This window comes from Macrobrachium rosenbergii, chromosome 25 (assembly GCF_040412425.1).
Source record: "Macrobrachium rosenbergii isolate ZJJX-2024 chromosome 25, ASM4041242v1, whole genome shotgun sequence".
NCBI classification, from domain to species: domain Eukaryota; kingdom Metazoa; phylum Arthropoda; class Malacostraca; order Decapoda; family Palaemonidae; genus Macrobrachium; species Macrobrachium rosenbergii.
Window position 1 is genome coordinate 49,592,806 of NC_089765.1, and position 11,257 is coordinate 49,604,062.

General features: G+C 37.4%; 1 long non-coding RNA gene across 1 annotated transcript; it reads left to right on the top strand.

Moving 5' to 3' along the window:
* Positions 1–113: 113 nt before the first annotated feature.
* LOC136852155 (uncharacterized) lies at positions 114–6,265 on the top strand. The gene is made up of 3 exons (XR_010857091.1): positions 114–175; positions 5,544–5,690; positions 6,110–6,265. It is a non-coding gene; the product is annotated as an uncharacterized lncRNA (long non-coding RNA).
* The last annotated feature ends 4,992 nt before the right edge of the window (positions 6,266–11,257 follow it).

Here is an 11,257-nt window from a genome sequence, read left to right on the forward strand (position 1 = left end):
CTCAGCCAATCAGGAGTCGTTTTCACCTCCTTTGTTCGAAGCGAGTTTCTTGGACCCTTGTGATTGGCCTAAGGCAGTCTGGTAGCCTGGTAGGTTTTCAGTCAGATCGAAGTTTGCACTCTGTTCAGCCATGTTTGTTTGTCCTCAGTCAACATTCCAGTGCCGTTTTATTAAGGTGAGTTAATTTACTGAGGCTAAGAATAATTACTCCGTGAATATGGCGCCTCTGAATCAGAGTTTCATGGTCGTGCCTAGGAAATTTCAGATTCTTTCACAGGCCTAGTCAGAGGTGTGTCAGTCAAAGACTTGTAAATGCTAAGCTCTGTGCTGGCTTCTGCCGAGGCGTTTTATCCATATATGAGAGGACCTGGTAGTAGGCTATAGTACCATTGAACTGTTAAACTACTTGCGTTTGCAATAGATAAATGCTAGAGCATCAGATCCCAAGACTAGGCCTAAAGGAGATTGCCAGCGTAGCGTGAGTCTAGTTAGGCGTTCAATCATGTTGTATCTCCGGTTATGTTCAATTCTTGACTTGAAGAACGATGCTTTATTGCAGTGTACATGGAACCAATATATTGTGAATGAAGACGTAATCAATTCACAGTATATTGATTTCAAGTACAATGCAATAAAGCCGAAAATGCCTATGCAATGACGAATTTTCCACATAGACTATGGGTTTGTGGTACCTCACTGCAACCTTGTGCACTAAGCTATTTCGCAATGTCTTGTAGTATTTTCTTGGGTGGGGCGGGGGGATGAGAACGGCAAGATCATTTATTACATTTAGGATTTGAAAAGGTTAATCCTCCTCCATGCCCATACAGTTTGTTCTTGGTGCCAAGAGAGTCTGGGATTCAATTCGGAAAACTGTGGCCAAACCCAACTTTGCGTTTTTTGACAGAAAGATGACGCACAGCTGTGCAGAGAAAGTACCATTTTATTCAAACGGAGTTAGTAATCAGTCATTGCCACCATTACCAACCGAAGCCCTCAGTTTGAGGAGGAGGAGGAAGATTTCAACGCAAGGTTCCTTGTCCTGTTACAGGAAACGTCAGTCTGTAGAGTAGGTTAGGTTCCTTCATAAAGGCTACTTCTTCTTTGTTACTGTTCAGAGAAGAACAGGAAGACTAGCCTCTGAGTTTTAAAATGATCTCTGATAATTTAAGGGATATGATAAGAAAGTCCGGATTTCCAATCACTTGACAAGGTCATGATGACAGTACAGCGAGACGAGTGAGGTGGAAGTGTCGAAAGGCACAAGAGCTAGCTCGCTTTTATTTGATAAAGTGAATGCGACAGTAATGAACATGATCATTCATAGTCAAGATGGTATCACAAGTTCCTATGGCTACTCTAGCGAAGAATATAGATATTTTTTTTTTTATTTTTTGTATTGGCCAAACAATGTGGAAGTTTGAATGCTGTTGACGTCTTAAAGTGATTCAGATTATTGCGGTTTTCAACGTCCATTCGTAGCAGTGATGGAAACACATTTTGAAAACAAAGTTGGGGGGTGGAGGGGACAGATTAATTCTGGACACAGTCTTAAGGAATCACTTATCATTCACTTGAACGGTTTCTCGAACTACGTAACTTACTTCTAATGTGACAAGAAATCTGAAAATGGCATAACTTTGTTCAGTGCAACGCGTGATAATGCTTATGAAACATATTGATAGCTCTATGAATCATGAAGATTTTGAATGAAATGTTCTGATGGGTTATACACAATCATTCATCAAAATACATTAAATTCTGAAGTGAACATGAAATAATACAAACTTTGACTGTTTTATTTTCCAAAAATAAATTGAATTTCAGTTCCAGTCCGATGTGAAGAAATTCGTACTGAAATCCCCTCTCTTCGTTGTCAGGTTTTCAATTTCAACTGCACTTTATTCCCCGGGGAAAACCGGGCTGTATTCTGCCATGAGAGAGAGAGAGAGAGAGAGAGAGAGAGAGAGAGAGATATGAGAAATTCAATAATGAAAGGTTAAGACTGGCCTTTTTAATTTTTTTAATGCGGTTATAACAGTAAAATTTGTACGTAAAGCACATTCTCCCCACTCTCTCTCTCTCTCTCTCTCTCTCTCTCTCTCTCTCTCTCTCTCTCTCTCTCCAAAAAAAGAGGAAATAGTAATCACTGAGTGTGAAAGGGTAGGTGGGCCTGTAACTTTTCCTAGACCTTCTTTGCCTTAAGTGTCTCGGCTGGTCTTCAAGGAAGGCCAAAATCCTAAGATACAGTTTACTATTTCAGGAAACATCTTTTCATAGATATTCTATTTTTTGTCTTTTCAGTGACCGACGACCCTTTCTGCATTTCCATGACCTTTCTTCTTATTTCTCTCAGATGAACACCCTAATATTCTTTGGAAGCTTCTGAATTGGTGGTGGGTTTGTTCCAAACGAATAGGGTTCATCAACTGAATATTACTAATACTGAATAATAATATTAATAACTCCTGTTCCAATAATGATCTTAGGTCGTCGTGCTTTATTACTGCAGCAGTTTTGAATTGCCACTCTCTGAGAGAGTGAGGCATGAATACAGTTTAATTTGGTAATTCTATATATTAGCTCCACGCCTGTTTTTTACCTTTTCAATTGTTTTTTTTTTCCTACACTTTTAGGGGTTCTGTTTGTTGTCGGCCAAATGGAATGTCCCTTCGCTGTGTTTAGTACTGGCCCCGGGGTGTTGGGTACCCATACGTTAACAAGTTATTGCACTTGCCAGACGGGATATGAACCGTTCGAAACAGACGTACCCGTGCTCTGTCTTGTGAAGATCGTGTATGGAAACCCCTTGTTGGATGGACTTCAGGGGTTAATTACACTCGAGCGCCAAAAATTAAAGGTAAATTCATAATTAGCAACCAAAAAACTGTAGAAAAAGTTAAGTTAGAAGGCATTCGTCGCCGCGGAGCTACTACATAGTTCTACCTTTAATTTTATTCAAGCTGCCATTGCCAAAGTTTCTCAGGCTTCAGAATCGTGGTGAACAGTCTGACCCATCGCCAAGGGGCAGGGTCTGTGTCAGCGAAGGTGCTGGTAATTTTCAGGGTTTTAAGGGCATTAGGGTCGTTGCTATTTTAAGGCGTCTGCTCAGCTTTTAATTGTACGATTGTGTTGCATCTCTGCATGTCATATTGAATGTTAGCGCCTTCGTGGTTGCCGGTAATAGGTTGTGGGGTCTTCTAGCAAATGATATCCTTTCTTTCTTCCTTCCTGGGTTAAGCCAGCCAGTAGGAGGACTGTGCCATCAGACCAGCTCCTCCTTTGAGTGTGTTTTTCTCTCGGGGCTTCAGATGCTTATAAATCACTGATGTCATCATCAAGGACAGTATCACTGCTCCAGCATGAATGGAGAATATATTATCGTCGCACCAATCCCTCGTGGCTGTGCAAGCAGGGTGAGCGGTGAAAAGTCAAGAGGCCACGTGCTCAAAGCAATTGGGTGGATGGGTCATTTCATATGGAGTCAATTATGAAATCCGGAAGTTGGTCATAAGACAGTTTATGATAATGGAATTAAGTCATTTATATTATTTAGCATCACCTGTAAAAAATGAAATAGAATTTGGTTTAGAGACTTGACACAAATTTGACTTAGAGACTTGACACAAACGGTGTCACATCTCTGGGAAACATAGCGAGGTCAGTTTAGGTGGTACACTAATTAACCATCCTGGTTAATCCTACATTATTTCTTAGCTACCCCTCTCTCTCTCTCTCTCTCTCTCTCTCTCTCTCTCTCTCTCTCTCTCTCTCTCTTCATTTGGTCTCAAAGTTATTCTTCATTCTGCGAACAATTTTGTATGTATATGATGAGGTAAATATTGCCGAAATCCAACAGGCAATTTATTTCAAAAATATGAAAAAATATTGAAACATTAGAAAGAGAAATAGAGGCTTCTGTTGTTTATGTGTGGAAGTCACTTACTACCTGAAGACAAAAGACTGTCGATGCCATATTTATATCCTATATGTCACTGAGATGAACCTCACCTTTTTCACCTCTACAGTTGATTACAGGATTTAGCAATGTACCTGTCAGTCATGGGTCCGTGTTCCTTTTGATTTGGCAATGGGGGCGGGGAGGAGGGTGGGACTGGGGGAGGGAGGGATTTCGGGTCAGTCAACTATCTTTTGCTATTAGTTTGTTAAATAGAAGATTGTGTGTAGAGAGGAGCTCCTTGAAAACCAGAGACTTGAATGAAGGTTAAGGTTATGAGGTGCTCTCTTTCTTCTTCTTTCTCTTCTTCTTCTTCTTCTCTTCTTCTTCTCTTCTTCTTCTCTACTTGTGGTGCAATGTTCGATCCCATGCATGCCAGGGCTTGCGAACAGAATACCTATCTGGTCTCCTTTTTGTTTAGAAAAAAAGAAGAGGATTAGAAATTTCTGCTATGAATGTAATTTACCAGACGAGGCATTGGAACGAAAGACTCTCCTAATCTGCAGGAGCTACGATACTGAGAACGGAATGATTGATTAATAGTATGTTATCTGGTGTCACAAACGATACTGAAGAGAAAACACTGAAAAACAATTATAAAATATATAGGAAGAAGCACCTTATTTTGAAAGCGTACAAGGGCCGGCCAGAGAGAGAATTATCCCTGTGGCCACAGGGCTCTACATAAACCCAAACAAAGTGAAACACAAAGTGTTGAGGGGGGCGGGGTGTGGGGACGGGAGAGGAGCTGCCCTCCTGCGACAGAGGTTGGAAGCAGAACTCTCTGGTGATGATGTGAGGGTACTTACTACAGGGTGATGTGGAACAAGTTAAGATTTTGAAGCCAAATGGGGAAACATTATGGAAGATGTTTTATAAAGGTTCCTTCCGTGACCTTTGAAGAAGTTAACAGTTAAAGGGTTTAACCTGACGGTTATATTTCGGGGTTTTGTCAAGAATGCAGATGATTTTTTTTTTTTTGACTGGGAAGGAATGTAATTATATCCAGTGTTTTCCCACAGAGGTACAGTAAGGGCCACCTTATCATGGTAGGACACTCGGGGCTCGTCACGCAGTCTTCATACTTGAAACACGTAAAGATATCTTGAATATTCTTTCAGAAAAACTCATTTTGGTCAGTGGTAATTTTTTCAAGATGAGAAGGGCTGTCATAGAATCCTGTTTCTTTTAGATAGAGGCAATCCATAATTATATATTCAACTGGGAGATCTGTCTATGCAGTTGCATTTTATTTGTCAAAAAACCATGAAACGAGTAGATCTTCCTTCACTGGGTCATTAATGGTAAAATTGGTATCTGCTGATATATTGCTCATGCTAAAGCACTCATTAAGACACCTGACATCTAAATTTGAATGGAACGGGTCCTCTGGTGTTGATTATTATTATTGACAGGATTTAGGACAAAGGTCCCTGCTAATTCAGTGAGTATTTGATACTCAAGTAAATAGCATGACTTCACATATTAGAATAAGGCGTCCTTTAGAAACAAAAATATTGTAGAACACTGGTCTTTCCATGGATCGAGTTGGAAGCAAGTGTATGATATTCCCTTTCTCTTCCAGTTATGGCCTTCCTGAGAACCTGGGATTTGGTGATGACACGAAAGTTAACGTTGTCATAGCAAAGTGCCTTTGGCCACAGACAGGAACCCTAGAGTGGCGTGAAGGATGTAGAAATAAGCTTCGGGGAAGAGGTTTTATTCCAGCATGGTAAGTTGTGTGCAAGATAGTTGCTTCCATTTTCTTGTACCTGTTCCAGCATATTCTGATAAAAGGGCCAATTATTTTGAGGCGTTATATTGCACGATTGCAAGGAATTGCTTACACAATTGAAATTAATTTTAAAACTAGGATTTTAAGAGGTACACTTACAATTTATTTCAAATGTTTATCGAGTCAGCGAGAGTGGTGACAGATAATTATCAAGATCTAGATAAACTCTGAATCACCCACCTTCGTGCAAAAGCACGAGCCTAGGCGAGAGAACTATGCCTTTATATTGTGACAGGTTTAACTAAAGTTCCTCTCTCCTTCGAAATATAGGTTTAACAAAAGTTCCTCTCTCCCTCGAAATATATTTGCCCGTAACTGTACTTACAACAATGTCATGAAGTTCTTTCAATTTTCAGGTTAACGATCCTCGGCCGAGAGAAGACTACACCCCTTCATTTCTGGGGAAGATGATTACAAAGATCTGGTTTATCTAGTCCCCATCCTTGGACGAATGTTGGCGCCCAACAAAATAGTTTAATCCAAGTAAGGGATCATGATATCTGTATCGGTTTATTCCTTACAGACACAGTTATCTCTATAACTGAATGATTGCGAAGTTCTTCTGTTTTCTCTCACCTTGTAACCTCTGTAGGTGCCGCAAAAGCAGGGAAAATAACTTAATGACTAATTTTTTTCTCGTAATACAAAAATATAAATATAAACTTAGACAACATTTTGCTACAAAATAATGCAAATCAAAATCAAAACTTATAATTTAAAAATTCTTTGGTTACATACTTGGAAATATTGTTGTATATCTACATTTAATATACATCCTTTGTGATTCTAGTTTTTTCAAAAATCAATTATATTTTGCAGCTATTGTTGTGTCTGTACCACATCCACAACAGTACAAATAGCTGGTGATCAATAAAATGGCTATGTTTTTATCAACGTTTGATTTCCTACTATATCATAGAATAATAGTTTTAATAAACTATAATTACTTAGTTTACAGCATTTCCTTAGAATGGAATTAAAACCACTTAATATATTTTCTTTCTACAGAAGTAAAAATATGCATTTGATACTCTGTTTCCACATTGGAGTCACATTTGAGTCCTCTCTTAACTTCAACATATGGAGCCTTTGTTTTGTTGCTAGTGACTCATGAATATATCTGAACACAAATTCCTCTCTACTTTAATGAATTGACTATTAATATTTCTCCAAATATTTTTCCATTTAAGTGTGGGATAATTATTTTCTACTACTGGAATTTCTTTCCTCCAAATGATTGAATACATTTCCCTGTTATTTATATTTGGAAAGAATTTATTGTGATATGCTTTCCTAATATCATCACTGCCAAAGAATAATATGTAGGTAAAATATATTTCTGGATAAATTATCTAATTCCATCATACCATCTAATCTTACAGGACAATAATACCTGGTTAACCTGTTACAGTTTATTATACTTTTAAACAAGTTACACTTATATTGCTCTTGCCTTTTCTTCAATAATTTATTATTCCTAAACTCTTCTATTTTTGACAAATGCAGGTACTGCGTTTATAGGTCGATACATACCACACCATATATATACTTGGTGTCACTGCATTCACCTTTGAGCTTGTTTTACTTCTTAACGGGAAGTGTGTGAGCTACATACCATATTTTTGACAATATCAAAAGAGTTGATTATTAATGCTTTCTGCAAAGGCAGCAAATATCTTTACACAACATGTTAACTGCCTTTTCAGTTTTTTTCCTGTATATCTGACCAGTTTATTTCAGAAGTTTCTCATATGAACTAGTTGAAATAAATGCCTAAAATTTTAGTACAATCCACAACTTTGAAACAAGTCAACTTCCAGTCTCTTCTGCCGGACCATTCACCTATTCCTAAGATGCCAGATTTTTCTTTATTTAATAATAAGCCAGTTGCTGCTTCAAATTTCTTTATTTCATAGTGAATTTAATAATGAATCATCGTCTGCAAAGATTACTGTTGTATCATCAGCAAATCCTCGTACTTAATTTTGTCATTGTTTGGTAATCTAGGGTACAATTTTATTATTTTAACGTGCTAGTACAATAGTTCTTGAAAATGACATACAATAACATTGATAGCGGACAACCTTTGTCTAACCGACCTTCTTACATTAAAGGTATTGTAATAGTCCATTCACACATATCATACTTTACAATCTTTATATATTATTTTTAACCATGTAATAAATTTTTCTGAAAATCCAACTTTTCCATAATTCTAAAAAGGAATGCAAAGCTCGTCTTATCAAAAGCTTTGGACCAGTCCAAGCTTAACATCACTGCAGTCAAATGATTTTCCTTACATAATTTATTATGTCTCTTATTGTATTATTGCAGTGAATTATAGATCTGTTTGGAACACCGCAATATTGTTTAGGTGATATGATTTTTCCAAGTACAAGTTTCAACCGATTTGCCATTGTTTTTGCTATAATTTTATAATCAACATTTAACAGAGTGATTGGTTCCAGTTTTCAATCAGTTCCAAATTTCCACTTTTCGACATAGTTTTATTATTATTCCTAAATTTTGTGATTCCGATAAATTTCTTCCTTTCAACACACATTTTATTACCTCTAAAAAATCGTTTTTGATAATATATCAAAATCTTTTATAAAACTCTACAGTTAATCCATCACTTCCAGGTGATTTCCCTTTACTCATTTTATTCAATGATTCCGATAACTCTTTTGTATCAAATTCCTCCCCTAAAAGTTCATTGTCCTCTTCATCTACCTTGCTTTTGCATTTCTCAAGCAGATATGATTGTTCTTCGTGATTTCAATAAATTCATACATTACTTTTTAAAATGATCCTTAAGAAACAGGAGAACAGCCTTGTATCTGTTAGCATATTTCCACTTTACCTTTAGCTTCTTTACCAGGTAATTAATTGCCTTTATGCTTTTTCTCCTCCTGGCAAGTGCGATGACACTTTTCCCCTCCACTTGATCTTTTAATTTTGCTCTTATTTTAATTCCTTCACAAAGTTCGTTTTGGAAACAGTTTATTTTACTTTTCAAAGCATAAATTTCATCATATTTATCATTCCCAGCATTACATAAGCCATATAGATATTTTAATCGATACTGCAATAAATTTATTAAGCCATATTTTTCATTTGATACCGTCGTTGCAACTTTAATGAAAAACCTTTTACATTTCTTTCTAGCAGATTCCCACCATTCAATTATATTTTTAAAACTATCTTTTTTTAAGTTTTAAATGTCTCCAAAAACATTCAAAATTTTCGCCAACTCCTTCTGTCTCCAGTAAAGACGCATTCAATTTCCAAAATCCTTCCCTTTGCACATCGCCTATCCTGACTTCAGTTAAATGACCATACAATGATCAGAGAAGGCCACAGGCACTGTATCGCACTTATCAAATTATGGAGTAGTTGTTAGTACAGGCGACCTATCCTAGAACCATAGCTTTTCTAATGTAGGTATATTTTGGAATGCCTTTACAAGTGCATGTTACATCTTTTAATCCTACATTTTTGGCGAAGGTCTGCAATGATTTTGACACTAAATTATCTTTCCCTTGCATAACATCTCTGTTAGATGTAACACAATTAAAATCCCCGAAAACTACATTTTCAACATTTTTACGAAATAATATAAGATTTTATTGCTAAAAATTCTTCTCTCTTTCTTTCTTTTATCTGTACCAGAAGGTGCGTAAATATTCACAACTGGTATTTCTATGATTTTAAACAGGATATTTAGTTCCTATTATCTGTCCTCAGTATCCATTTGTTTATGACAGATAATGATTTAAAACTTATTTATACAAACTGCTGCAAATTTTTAAGATTATTACTGTATTTAACAAAATATCATAATAATTTGTGAAAAAAACTCAGGGCTTTTAAATCCTTCACATTATGTTCCTGCAATAACCAAACATCTATATCATAATACCTAGACAAGGATAACAACTTCATATGTTTACCTACGTCATTTAATCCATTCACATTTAAACAACCAATTGAGAGATTGAAGGTGTAAAACTAGAAAGATTCCAACTTTTTCCTTTTCTGGTCGCTCAATTTTTTCCAATTTTCCTCATCACTATTGTCTTCGGATCTTGAATATTTTTGGGTTCCTATTTTCTTCTTTGAGATTCTCATCTTGACGTCATTTTCCATTTGAATTTTCCATTTTCCGCTTCCAGACGCACTTCTTCCAAATTTCCATCATTCCATTAATCCTTCGTCAATATATTCTGCACCAGTTTGTCCTCCTCCTTCGTCCTTGACCAAATTTCGTGCCCCGGTTTCTGATTTCATCTTTCTGTCTCCTTCTTTGATGAACGTCAACATTCGTCGTGATAACAGTGTTGCCTTCAACAGGTGTAGTTTCTTGTGGTATAATCACCAATTCAGACGCTTCCCAACTTGGTCCACTATGTACAGTACATATCTGTGTGGATTGAACCCGTGTAGATTTCCCCCGCTTCAGTGCATGTGTGTCAACTCTGAACTGATGTAAGTACAGGCTCATGTTCTTTCCTGCTCAGTTCATCTTCACTGTCTGGAAACCAGACCTCGTGGTTTCACCTTTCGGTTTCTGTTAATAGCAACCAATTCAAGACTGAACATTCCTTCCACTCAAGGTATTACAATATTTGTAATGGCCCAGTGCCCACCGATTTTATTTCCCTTTATATTTTCTTTAAAAATTGTTTTTTAAAGTTTGTAGAAATGGCGTCCTCTTTTGACTTCTGAACAACATTATGACCCTATCGCTATTTGAACGTTTCAGCGAAACTTGACGTTTATTCATCTAAAACTATCCTTATAGCAGGCTGATGTACAATCAGTGATTAGCACAGTATTCTGCATATACGATTTTGCGGTAAAATTTTTAATAACAGTTTCAGTGTCAGATTTTGTGCTGACAGTTGGTTGGATGCAGTGTCAAAGGTTTCACTAAAACTCCAGCTTTCTGTAGACCGAAAATCCTGTACATATTACAGTATATGCTGGCATGAGATGTTAGAAGCAAGCCTCTCTCTCTCTCTCTCTCTCTCTCTCTCTCTCTCTCTCATTTCAAGCAATTCACTTGGATATGTCTGCATTGCCGACACAGGAAAGAGACAAACATGTGCCCCAGAATAATCCCAGCAGCTTATTATCAGACCATGAGGATGTGATTCATGAGTCCCTGTGTCACTGACATCAGACCTCTTCGCGTTGCTCTGTTTTGTGCAGCCACAATGAAGTCAGGTGTCTTTACGATGCCCAATCGCATGCCCTCTTCAGGAGCTTCTTTCCTTCAGAAGTCTCCCCATGTGGCTGCTCAACATCCTGGCCTGTGCTCCATCAGAGCATCTATGCAGCCTGGCCTCTTCTGCACATGCTACGGTTTCTGTTCTGCCGTAGTCTGTGGTAGGCCTATTGTAGGCTTTTCACTTGAGAGAAAAGTCATCCTAAACTGGAGGTCATTTTCATGGCTTCTCTCTTTTGGTCTTATTCAGGCTTAAACCTAAAGATACAAGGTG